Below are 13,032 nucleotides of genomic sequence, written 5' to 3'. Positions count from 1 at the left end.
TTTTGTGTAAGTTTCATTCTTTTAAGATAGTAAACTTACTGTTGACTGCTTTCAACTTTTCATGGATTTCGTTTTTCATCTTTACACATTTATCTTCACAGTGTTAACAAAAGCATTCCAGTGGCATATATATCTCATCAATTTTTGAGTGAAATAGGCTGTGCTTAGATGTATGTGATGTGTGATCCTTTAACTTCTGAAAGCAGATATTCAATTTGTATGTCTATCAAGATTGTGCATATGTGTGCTTTCAATTTCCTGAAGATATTGAAGTGATACTGTGTATAAATGGTTATTTTGTATTATCCTTACTGTAGGGTATTGAAAAATGGTTTATATGTGCTTGTAAATTTATGTGTGAAATTGGCTCCTCTTCAAAACTATGTTAACTTAAAACAGGAAAATCACTTTATCTGGTATATATTTTGCTGTCTTTCTTTGTAATAAATCACTCATCTAACTAGACTTGAAAATACATGGGATGTTTTTGCTTCAGTGTTGCAGTTTTTAATACGTGTTTTTTCAAAGTATGAGCTTCCTTTCCTAAGGTCAGGCACTGGATTAGACCATGATTTGGAGTATGATTCTGCTTTTTCCATTGCCCTCGGAGCAATTTCTCATCTGGCAAACCTTCAAAAACTTGCCACATTGGGCACTGATGTCAAAGAGATGAAGGATGAAAAAGTATGTCAGTACAGGCAAAGAATACAAAACATTGCTGCATTCATGTATCAAATATTGTTAAAGGTGGTTGTCCCTATTCAAGTGAAATAAAGATATTTTTTAGGGTTTTTAGCTATCTCTATGGTACTCATCAGTTATGAATCTTCAGAATAAAAATTAATTGCAAGAAGCCTCTTTTCTCTGGCTTTGCATCCAGCTTTTTTGCAAGTTATTCTCTCAGTAGACATTTCTGTAGGGCTCAGATACCATATTGATACCTGTTATGCAAAAGTTATCCAGGCCTCTAACAGTCTCCTCAGAAAAAGCAACAATTTTGACTTGCAAAACAAACTTAATCTCTGATTTTTATTTAATTAAATCCAGAAACTCATTCCATTTGCTGATGAGTTGGTCAGAAAGGATGATCATGATGACCTCATAAAGTTTTGAGGTGACTTTGACAAATTTTTGTCCTGATAATTCTACCTAAAAGAGATTTCTTTTTCTTACCTATTTGTTTTACTAATGAACTTACTCTAAGTCTGATGTGAAGTAGGTGGATGTAGATTGAAATTAAACCTAGTTGAAACAAAAGGATAGATGTCCCTTTAATATAAACTACTGGATGCTTATACTGGATTTGATGGTAAAAAAGAAATGGCTCAGGTATTTCAGTTATCCATGATGTGATACTCTTCTGTCATTTTTTTTATTTGGGTAATAGACTATTGCAAATAATCCTTCCTTGAGTAATTGGTTTTTATTAGCTTGAAGAATTTAACACCTCATTCTTTGGGCATAAACCTCATAAAGATCTTCCTATGGATGTTAGAAGTATCAATATAAGGAATACATTTTTATAAACTTCTGCACCTACAGCTTCTAATTTGTAGCCAACTTGTACCTTCTTTTTCTGCCAGTTACTCTGCCCACTAATAATCTCCTGCTTTTCTCTACTGTCTAGGTAGAACACATCATTAATTTGTAGACATCATCTATACTACCTTATTTTTATTAGCCAAGCAAAAGATGTAGTTTCTTGCCAAGTAATTTGACATTCTAGCATATTACAGTTGCACTTTTAAGAAAAATTACTTCCAAAACCATCTCAAACAGCATTATTATTACCCTCTCCAGGCTAATGTTCCTGCCATAGTTACCATTACCAAACATTTCAGCGTTTCATTTTAAACCAGCATCCTTCCTCTTTTGATTCCTCATTAAACATGATTAAAAATTGAGGCTTTGATTTCCACAAATGAAATGTTTCATTTTTATTGAAAGTGAATTTTAAAAACAGATTTCAAATAAATGCATGTTGTTTGTAAACCCATGCAATGTCTTCTAATATACGCTGTGTGTCTAATGATTGTTCCTTAAAATATATTCTTAATTTTGTATGTTACTGAGATAAGGTAATTTGTCTGTACTCCGAGTCATCTTCCCTTCTCTTCCCAATAGAGATATTACATTTGTTACTGTTCAGACACAGATCACCTTTCTGCATTTGTAGATCTATTTAAAATACATGTTCTCTGTTCTCCAAATTCACTGTCCAATGTCTCTTAATACTTTTGGTTATTAAGTGAATATGTCATATTGGTTGAAGAGGAACTAAATTTTATTGGTATTTATTGATGGCTTCATGACAGTTGGAAATGGTTTGACCTTTCATGATCATTCAGGAGATTTTTGGAAAGGAGAACATAACTTACACTATCAATGGGATAGTGATGAATTCAAAATTGTCTGTAAAGTTATATAATAAAGATAGAAGTGATCAATGTTCAGGTTATTACTTTAAGCTGCTTCTTTCCAGAGTGTACAGTTTTTACTACTGCATGTACCTCTTCAGCTCATCATATCTCCTCACCTGGAAACCTGGACTTACAAGTGTTCTAAAGAGATGTGTGTGGAATAGAGTGGTGGATGGAACTCTACCTGCCTTTCAGCATGTGAGCAAACTGAGTTTGATTCTCCTCCCTCAATTTTAATTTGAGCTGAATTATACCACTCATTAACCTTTGACTTTCATTCCTGAATCTGAAGGGAACACCTGAGAACCCTTTCATTAAATATTTATGCAGTTCACGTTTTACAGTCAGTACAGAACTACGTGCACTCCTTTATTTTTCAACGTACACAGAAATATGTAGGATAGTCCTGATGTGTCCTGCATTCTTTGTTTATTTTTTAATGTATTTGGACTCCATAATGCATGAATTAGAGTCTTTATAATATTAGAAGTGCATATGTAGGTGGCAGTTGCATTACTGTGATGCTCCTGGACAAGTGAGAGAGGCTGTGCTCTGTGGAGCTCATAATATACCCAGCTGCATACAGAATTGAAAGGTATGTGAGTGTGTTGGAGGATGATAAATTGTTTCTACTTGTCATAAGTGAGATATTTTAATGAAGTTCATCACATAAAAATGTAAGTTAGTCACCATGAAAACTGTTAGAAATTGAAGGCAACAAAGAAAAACTACCAGACTTATTTAAAACTGGAGTGAATCTGTATCTCAAAAATGGTTGACATTTTATTTAGTTAGATGAGAATCCTGATGTGTCTTTTTCAACAATTTTGAAAGGTTTTGAATGTGGAGGTAGTGCTGCAGCTCTAGGTAACATTTATAATTCTGTGACCACTATTTTATTAATAATTTTATGTATGTCCTGTCAGAACCATACTTCTTATTTCAATATGTACATCTGAGAAAAAGAAAAGGATCTGGTATTATATTGTCAGTTGCCAGCCCTGCTAGACAGGAGGAGGCTATGATTAGTCTCACCCTTAAGTTTGACTTCACCAGAATAAACAGAACAAATCTGGGGGGAAATTTTGTTGAAAAGAATGATGCATCTTTATTCTCTATGTACTTGAGTTGGGGGACAGGTAACCTCCTTCATAACTTATAAACAAGGTAGAATAATGCATGTTGGAGTAGATTATTTCCCTCTGCCTTCTTTTGGTGATCTCCTCATTATCCCACTGTTATTGCTGTTTCAGTGCACAGAGGCTTGGACATGTAGAAATCTTCCCTTTTGTTTAGCTTTAGAAGTCAGATTTCTATCCAAACAGTGTCAAAATCTGGGATATCTGAAATAAATCAAAATACTGGCTTTCCTGTACTGATTTAATGAAAGAAGTTTTGAGTTAATATTTGGTTAATGATTAACAGTTTATTCCTATTAAGCTCCCTCATAATTTGTTCAAAGCCAGAGGGAGCAGGAACAACAAGAATATTTAAGCATATGCTTATGTGCATCAGGGTTTTGCAGTCTTGCCAATTGCTATAGTCCAACAAAATTTAATTGCTAATAATTGTTTTTCTAAACCCATATATTCTTTAGACAATTGAAATTTTGAGGGTGTTTATGGAGTCACGGTCCCTTACTTTTTCTGTCAGGACAGCTATATACAAATATAATTTTTATTTTGTTTTTTTAAGGCAAAAAGAGACTTTTGTATTAGAAGATGAAGACCTTAATTTAGACAACTTTGACCCAGAAAGTTACCTGTTAAATTGGAGAAAAAACTGGTATGGTATCAACTCCTCAAATATATGGACTATCATCTCAAGACTTAGAGTGAGGGATTGTTTCATTGACTAAGAAACATAATGCTGCAAATTACTAATGAATCTATTTCAAAATACAGATTATGTTGGTTTACATTTCAAAGTATTTAGCATATTTTCTTAAAGGGAGATGTTCATATCTAGTTGTTATTCTCCACTAGCTTCTCCAAACTTTCACATAATTTCTTGTAAAACTGACTGAAGTCAAATTTCTCTCTTGATATTGAATTATTACTAACTCTAACTCAGAATAGTGAGTGTAATTCAATTCAGATTTAATAGACATGGTTTCTACACCCTATACAAATGTCTGCAATTAAAGAATAATTTTTTCCCCTCAAGCATTTCTTCATAGTTTTGGAAGACTTTGAATTGAGTGTTCACTTATTTATTTGACTGTAAAAATGTAACTGAGTTTCATGCAACTTGCATCTACTGTGCTCATATAATGCAGTGCAGTTACAGAACTTGTGGCAGGGCATTTCATTTTCATGCCCATGCATTTAAAGGGGGAGGGGGGTGCAGAAACTAACAGCAAAAAAAAAAAAATTAACGAGAGGACCGCCAACAGTGAAAGCATTTTCTGCACAAGAAAAGATTCTGTGTAGGAAGATATTAGATAGCCATTATAAGGCTTTTATTTCAATAATTATTCTTTAGCCTTGAAATGTCATTATAGGTCAAAGAGGCGGCTTTTGTTCCAAGTAGAACAGAATTTAATAAGGAAGGACTCAATAGATATGTCAGATGGATAATAAATTGAAATTATGTCAAATTATGCGTTGTTACTAGAATCAGCTATGTGATAAGCATTGGCATAGTCTGGTTTTCAAGTTCACTGACTCTTGTGCAGCTTTTTCACTTGCCTTTTTTTGTTGGAAACACCATGCTAATCTGTCCTACCTAGACCATACTCATTTCATCATCTGCTTACAGCAAGAGAGATCAATGATGTATCTTTATTTCATTTCAGGGGATATAGAAAAGGATAAGCTTACTATAAGCATAATATGGGTATTTAGTTAGGGGTATCTAGCTTTCCCTAGATCTCTATGCTTCTCTAAGGACAGATATCTCCTGGTCATCTCCAGTGAATCAAAATTTTTGCCAACACATTTCTTTGTCTTCTAAGAGTATATGAGTACAGGATGATGGTTGGATTCAGTTCATATTTTGCATGACATATAAACTGTTAAGCAGAAATTTTGATACACTGCTCTTGTTAAAATGTTGACTCTAAAGTTAGAGTTTTAGATATGGCCATCATTTTTGCCAGGTAGGAATATTTAGTGACCTTCAGCAGCTGCATAGGTCTCATTACCTCAGGTCTTTCATGAGCTTCCATTTTCAGGTTTTTACACACCATTAAGCATGTCCTCAAGTTAAAATAGAATTTACAAGATGTGTTTGAATGTTCAGGAAGAAGTTAGGCATAGTTCTGATATTAGATTCATCCCACAAACCTCATTCCAAATGAAAGTACACCATGCACCAGATTCAGCAGCCATATAAGTTTTAATGTAGCTAAAATGCTCACGAGCGCATGACACTGGTATGCCAGATTATTCTCTATCCACATCCAATTTCAGCTCACTTCATCATGCCAACATCTAAATACTATCACAGCTGTCTGGAAAATCCATAATTACAGTCAAGGCTGGCAGTTGCCACTCTGAGAACAGGCAGCTTAGAGAATTTTTCTTGGCAAGAGACATCATAAACAGATGATAAAGGACAATCTCCTGGCATGGCTGCAAAGTAGTTTGCTACAGGGTTGGCTAGCAGAACATGTTTTGTTGTACTTTATTAATTTACTACCATCCTTCAACAGCTAACCCAAATAAAGGGAGCCTATATGTCCTGGTCTTCCCTGAAGTCACTGACCATTTGGGTTAATACTTTTTTTATTTGCAGAGGCATGTTTGCTGATTAAAAGGCTTGAGTGTGCATGTACATAGGGGAGGGAGGGCCACACTGACTCATCATTAGTGAACCTGTTTGTGAGGAACCTCTACTGGATTCAATAGCAGAGCTTTCTCAAAAATGGCTTTTCAAAATGTCACGCCTATTCCATGTTGCCTAGGCAGGTCACCATAGGGGTATAATGTACGCTGGACCCCAAAAACCTTCTTCTCCATTTTGCAATTCCAATTTTTTCTCACTAGAAGGATTCTGTCCCTGACCCCCTTATGGTACTAGAAAGGGACTTTAGCAAAAAGTCTGGATTCTATGAGTTTCATTTGGTAAGGCGTGCTCATATACTAGAAAATATTTTATTCAAGCTGCAAGATATGAAGTGTATGGAAATCTGATCCTACCCTTTGCAGTCCTCTAGTCACAGCATATATTTTTTCATGCCCATGAAAACATCAGTGTTATATTTTTCAGTTGACATTATAACAATCCTGTTTACTCTGGAAAGAGCTAAGCAGATTATTTTGTTTGTTCCTGGCTTCAGATGGAGAGAGTACTTGGAATAAATACAATATCTGGACATGAGCCATGCTTAAGGAGATAGAGCAATGCCTTAATTTACACTGCAGTTTGATATGTCTAGTCTTTGCTTCTACTGCAGTACTGTTTTGTAAGTAATCCTGGATATCCAAGATGAAGGTGAAAGCAGCTCTTCGTTCAAGGTATTGTTAAAAGGAAATGTAAAGATTGGAATGACCAAGTGAGGCTTTGCGGCAAAACAGCGGAAAAAGATACTTAGGCTAATTTGAGGTATTAGCCTTCAGTTTTCTCAGTGGTGCAAAGAGAAAAGGTAGATTGTCTTTAAAGTTGAGACACCAGCTGGATAAGAACTGCCCTCTGAGTGTCAAGAGGCTGAATGGAGCAGAACTGCATTACGGCTAAAATGAAGTGAACTTATTTGTGTTCTCTGGGCAGTTAAGTCACAGACCACAAAATGGTTTACAAAACTATGGAACAAAGATGCAAATCCCAAGTGTGTTTATCTCACACAAGTGTAATATCTGATGTTGGATGAGATTAATTTTCTGGGCAGCATCTTTTATATCTTAAAATATTAATCAATACTGGGAGCACTAAGATGTTGTCATGTGCCTACTAGATATGAATATAATCAGTGAGTTTCAAAGGCCACTTACTGTGTAAAGAATGCAGGTATAAAAAGGGGGTGATAGTGACCCAGATCTGGGTTTGAAATTATTACCTGATAATAATAATAATTATTGTTATTATTGGCTGAAGCTGAACCTTTTTCCTGACCTTAAGTTATCTATGGTGCTTGAAGACTGTTGATTAGAAAATATCATATAGAGATCAATGAGGAGAGTAATATGTGGGTTTTTCCTGGTTTTCTTCTTCAAAGAAGAGCAGGAGTCATGACCTTTCTGAAAAGATTTTCTCATGAATTGCATAAAGCAAATGAAATTCCAGAAGTTCTTATTTTGCCATAATAACGATTGTTAAATACTTTTTTTTACTAATATCTCTCTTTAGAGTAAAAATAGTTTTTCTTACTTTAAAATCAAAGTGTTGTTTCTCTCCCCATCTATCCCTTTTAACTGCTTCAGGGTTTTGTCATTTGTGAAATTTTAAGATAAACCCATATTAGTTAATTTTGACATCCTTTTAACAAAAATTCTTTTACTAATATTTAAATTTCTCTGATTTTGAATGAAATATATTCTTACGTCATGCATGCATTTTTAGAAAAGATAACATTTCATTTTCTCATTCTTTATAGCACTCTCATTTTGTTGAAAATGAGTGGGAGCATAACTGTAAAAAGTAAGCCACTTGCTTTCAGTTGTGCTGGAGACAAAGGGCACAGTTAAGACATAGATTTTAGTTAAGGTGAGATTTCAATTTTGATTTCAGAAGTTTTGAAAGCAAGAAATATAAATTTTTACAATCAACATAATGGCCAATATTTTCTACATCTTCAAATTTACCATTCTTCCCTTTTTTTATCCCTGTAAATATGTTTTTGTATAATCTTACCATGAAAAATGCTGAACTGGGGTTCTCTTGAGTTGTTTAGTTAAAAGACCTTCTAGGAATGAGTTCTTATAGTCTGGAAATACATATATATTGCTACATTATAGAACAGCAATTATGCCAATTTTTTGTTTGAGTTAATATCCACAGAATGTGTTTGCATTACAGCACTTGTGGTGTTCCACTCCACATAGCATCCATCCCAAAAACCCAACAACAAAAAACTCTCTGTTGTCCCTTATTTCAGTGCTTTTAATAACAATCTGACTTTCAAAAACAGTCACAAATTCATCATCTCCCAATGTATTTTCTAAATCATATTGAGCTAAAGTTGTTCTTAGAGATACATATGTGTAAAAAAATTCAAATTAATGTATTTTCCTACTATACTGCTTAGTAGCATTCACTACAGAAAGAACATTTCCTATAAAAAACATAATTTGCTTAGCAGTTCTGGTATGACCCAAATAACCCCATTCATTTCACAGAAACAGTTTTAGAGGCTATGTTGCATTATTCATTAATGTTGTGGATAACAACTTCAACCTCAGGACTGTTGAGCCAGCACTTTCATGAGCAGTAAATTTCCTGAGGGAGGGAATGAAAAAAATTGTCTCTACCCTTAGGTCTGAAAAATAGTCTTCACTACAGGAAGGATTTGCTGAGGGGTTGCATCTAATGAGAGGAAATTCTCTGAGATGATAATCATCCCCTGGAACAATTTTGGAAACCTGAATCTCTCTATAAGAGTGCTACAAGAAATTTTTTGTTAATCCTCCCATTCCATGACATGCATATGCTCAGTCCTTGGGACATCCTGAAAAAGGCAACTCATGCTGAGAGTGGGGATTTATTTTGTCTTTTTAGACCTGATGTTCTGAATGACAAGAAATGTTGTCCTTATTACAGATAATATTGTATATGTGAGCAAGAACAAAATATTTGAGATGAGTATTTAAGAAGAGGCAGTGAGGAGTTCATCTCTTTCCCATACCAACAAACAGGACTAAACCACTCTAAACTCCTCTGCAAAGCTGACCTCTTCCTACTGACACCATTTGTGCAGTTTGTTTCTTTTGCAAGGCACAACAGTGGGATTTAAGCTGATACTGATTAGGCCCAGTTATTACTCTTTAAGGATATGAACCGTTCTTTCCTCCCATTAAAAATGTTCACTTCAAGTAATATCCACTTCCTTGTTATTCACTTTTATTACAGTACATAGGTGATTTGGCCATAACATCCTCAGAAGTAATGTCTTTTCATATTCTTGTGAAAAAATTCATGGATATTTTGTGACAAATACAGGTTATAAAATTATTATTGTGAAATTTTCACTTAATCAAAAAAAGTTTCAGTCATGTCAATGCTAGGGATTAATATTTCCCTTCTCATATGTCGCTATACTGTACAAATTATGAGTTTGATTCTGATGTCTTTATCAGCAACATAAATTAAATCTTTTCCCTTGTAATCAAAGGAAAAAATGGGGATAGGATATAGAATCAGGAATTACATGGTTTTGTTTTGAAGAGCAGTGAAACACACAGACAGACTGACAGTAATCTGTGCCGCTCTAATTTTTTTGGAGGCATGAATTATTCAAGGGGTATCACAGCATGTATTAAAAATAATTGAAATGTAAGCAGTATTGGAACAATGTCTAGCATGCCTCAATAGTTCTAAATATTTGCAAATAGAAAATACAAGTCCTTTCTGATCCTGATTTCACAATTGCAGATTAGGATGGGCCTCAGGATATCATTGGGTTCAGAGGAATGATGACTGACATTTTGAAAAACTAATAGGATATATGAATACCTATGGATCAGTGTGCCAACTTGTGCAGCTCAGGTGAATTTTTCCACAAAAAAAACAGGTCACAACATCTGTGGAAAATCACATCGTACAAGGTTGACTAATGTTTTGTGAAATTGTCAGGGAAGAGAAAGAATGTAGAGTAGTAGTAGCTCTCTAATAGTTGGGAAAAGGAAAAAATTTGGGGAAAAAAGCAGAATTTAGTTTTGTGATGAAGAGAATTTCTGCGAAGAACAGAGAAATTATCCAGGAACTTGAATTAGGTTTGATACTAGCTGTCATATTTGGAGATTGTTCATTAATTTATTACATAGTTTGAAAATATATCTATTCTTTTTATACACAAATTAAAATACAGGGACAACAGTAATAATTTTGGTTCTTTATCTTTTGAACATCAGAGAATCAGTGTCTTGAAGTTTAGGCCTCTTCAAATTTGACTTTGTCAGGTTTTTTTAGGAATGTAAGGAATTAGAAATTTAAGAATGTTAGAGTCAAAAGAATTTTATTTAAATTTCTAAGAATTTGATATAAACAAGAGATGAATGGCTTGTAAACAATGTGTAAAAAAAAAACAGGAAAAAATCTGTAAGTCTATATGAAATGTAACCAGGTAGTCAATGACTTAAATGACATCTATTTCTTTGTTTTGGAGTAAAAATTCAAAATAAGTCTAACAGGTTTCTAGCAAACGGAAAGAATCTCTCAAATGAATTGTTTTCTTTATTTTTGGTTATTTAATGCTTACTTGTAGAATTCTCCTGAGCTTTACCTCTAGAATGAAACAGTCTACAAATCTAGAAAGTTACAGTCTTATTGTGCTGTAGTGGAACAAGTTATTAATTTCTGAATAAAAACCAGTTTCCTCTAATCCACAAACATTGTATGTCCCCACAGTATTTAATTCAATGGATTGCAAAGCCTAGGACTCAGGCTTCTGGTATATAGTTTTATGGTTTTTCCTCTCTCATCCCTTTGCATTCAGATCTGCTCCATCCTGCTTCAGTATCAGAAAGTGAGAGGTGACAGCTCAGTAAAGCTTTTTGCATTGGAGGGTGATTCTTCCTATTTTAATCCTAAATTTTCATTTCAAAATATCATTCCAATATTTTCTAATACAATCATTCTCCTCGTGACCCTTACAAGCATTCTTCCCACTCTTTCAGATTATTGAAGAGCATTTGGTGGGTGTTTACCCCTCTTTATGATTCAGCCCAGGTGTTTAGCTTCTGTGAATTGTTGGTTTTGTCTTTCTTCAGTGTTTTGCAACACCAGCTGCCTGTATGAGATAATTTACCCAATACTAGATTAATGTAGGAATTCTTCAATTCCTGTTCTTCAAGTAATGATGTCTTAGAGATAGATTAAGTAATATCTGCTTGAATTTGCTGTTGCTTCACTTCTTACCTTTATGATTTGCATAAAAAGGAAGACAAAACAAGGCTGCAATAAAATCATATATTCATTGATGCTTTTTCAATATTTAAAACACAAGAGTGCAACTTATATGATTAATTTTAAGTGTATGTGGACGGTACAATCCTTGTGTTTATTGTAACAATCTAAGAAATAATTACTGAGTCTCAAACTGGCCAGGACTGAATTATTTCCAAGAAAATGCAAAGCATAAACTATACAATAAATACAATAGATCCCACTTGCCACTTTTCTTTCTCTTTCCAGAGGTAATAAACACTTTAAGTCTGCTTTATGTAACTAAATTAATACACCACAGCTAGCCAAACAGCCTCATATGTGTACTTATAGAAATACAGTAGTCTACAAGGTAAGAACTTACTGCAATAGGGTCTACTAATAGATTCCTAGAGGAAAAATAAGTTTTGCACAATGGTGATGGAAATCTGGTGCTTCTTCAAATAGCTAAGGATTAACTAAGAATCCTACTTCTGCAGAACTACGATGTTCTTATATGAGCTCTGTACTGAAAAGTGCAATGGAATTTAACCCATGAAAAGAAAAAAAGTACCAACTCCATTTGTGGAGTATGCATCCATCACAAATGTACTGACTTTTGTTGTGGGCTAATCCCAGCTGGCAAATCAATCTCCCACAGTTGCTCATTCCCCTGCAGCAGAAGCAGGGGAGAGAATCAGAAAGGTAAAAGTGAGAACTCCTGTGTGCAGATAAAGACCATTTATTAGGTGGAGCAAAAGCTGCATGTGGAAATAAAATAAAAGAAGTAATTCATTCACTACTTTGCAACTGCAGGCATGAGGCCTCCATGCAACCTTCTGTTCTTCAGGTTGAGCCTTCTCAGCCTGTCTTGGGTGGGGAGGTGTTCCAGTGCTCTTATCACCTTCACAGCCCTTCTCTGGACTTCTCCATTGGTTCCATGTTCTCTTATGTTGAGGAGCCCAGAGCTGGATGCAGCATTCCTGGTGGGATCTCACAAGAGCTGAGTAGAACGAGAGAATCACCTCCCCCATCCTGCTGGCCACGCTGCTTTTGATGCAGCTCAGGATGCCACCAGCAAAATACTTTTTGTGGTCATAGAAATACAGTATTCTATAGCTGCAGAATCTCATCTTGACTCATGGACACAAAATAAAGGTAGGAAATCCAATTTTAAAAATTGGGCTTTTAATTGGACTTTAAAAAAATATAGTAGAGAACTTTAAACCATTAATAGTTTAAAGCATCAGATTGGTCCAAACTGTATAGCATTAATTCTGTCTTGGTTTTGTTTTAATTGTTCCTAGGGTCAGAAACAAGGGGGGCTGTAAGTTCCTTGTACATTGAAATTCCTCAAAAACCTAGCTCAGAGTACCTAGTACAGTAATTATGATTATATTATTATTAGGACTGTAACCTATGCTCCAGAAATTAAATCTGGATTATGATATCCTTGGTAAAAATGTTCATCACCTTAGCACAGTCTCACTAAACCAAATGTACATGTACCAATAGAAGAGAAAAATGCTGAAAAATAGTTTATTAAGCCATGCTTTTACAGGAGGCAAAAGGATGCTGGCAAGAGTTTAAC

This window comes from Ammospiza caudacuta, chromosome 6 (assembly GCF_027887145.1).
Source record: "Ammospiza caudacuta isolate bAmmCau1 chromosome 6, bAmmCau1.pri, whole genome shotgun sequence".
Taxonomy (NCBI): domain Eukaryota; kingdom Metazoa; phylum Chordata; class Aves; order Passeriformes; family Passerellidae; genus Ammospiza; species Ammospiza caudacuta.
Note: the sequence above shows the minus strand (reverse complement) of the source record.